This window comes from Dioscorea cayenensis, chromosome 5 (genome assembly GCF_009730915.1).
Source record: "Dioscorea cayenensis subsp. rotundata cultivar TDr96_F1 chromosome 5, TDr96_F1_v2_PseudoChromosome.rev07_lg8_w22 25.fasta, whole genome shotgun sequence".
In the NCBI taxonomy this organism is placed as follows: Eukaryota; Viridiplantae; Streptophyta; class Magnoliopsida; order Dioscoreales; family Dioscoreaceae; genus Dioscorea; species Dioscorea cayenensis.
The window spans coordinates 12,690,628-12,691,603 of NC_052475.1; positions in this window are offsets into that span (position 1 = coordinate 12,690,628).

Genomic DNA, 976 nt, shown 5'->3' on the forward strand with positions numbered 1-976 from the left:
TATTTGTCCCAAATTTTGTTTTACCATCATCTTTGTTCATTGAAGACAATGCACAGTTCAAGTGTGGGGGAAGGTGTGTTGTTTGTTACTTGTGTGATGAGTGCTTAGCTTAGGATGATCTTCAAGTATCTTGCTCGAAATTTTAAACCTAGGGGGACACTTGTGCGTTAGTTGCTTCTCTATAGCCAAATTGTAGACTCGCTCTTACTTTGAAGACCTAAAGTTCACCACTTTGCCCTAATTATCGAGTCACTTGTTTTAGGGCAAAAATCATTGTGGTAGGACCTAGTTTTAATTAAAAAAATAGATTGGCAAGTCGGATTCCTTTGGAATGCCCTATCGATCATTTTGTTTTTGTCCTAAAAAAGATTGTTGAAGGAGCTATCGCCTTAGATGAGTGAAAACCGCTCTTGAGCAGTTGAATTTTGGGCATTACAACTGTACATCTAATGACCTACAGAGTGAGAAGGCTACCTCTAGGGTGTATGAAGCTACTACCACTTTTGTTTAGTTGAAACTAGGTCCAATTTATTTGCTAGGTTGATTCCTTGATACCATGGGATGTGCAATTTAGGGTTTGCACACACAAGGTCTTTGAAGTAAAATTATAGCCTCTTATTGAGCATTCTTGTTTTTCTCCTAACCCCTGTTGTCCCCTTTGTGCTTAAGAATTTTCTTTTCCCATGAGATCGGAACTGATGCACTCATATGTTCTTTTATTGAGTGACGTGAGATTGCTTGAGGATAAGCAATGATTCAAGTGTGGGGGTATTTGATGAGCCCAATTTATATCATATTTTCCTTACTCCAAAGTTATAACTTTGCTTGCTTTTTAGCACATTTTATATACATTCAATACTGTTCTGGGTGTTTTTGTTCATGGAAGAGGAAATTAGGGCTTAAAGCAATATGGAGTGAAATTGAGGACAAAAAAAAGCAAGGAATGAAGAATTTTCCTAAGTGTCCAAGCCAAGCA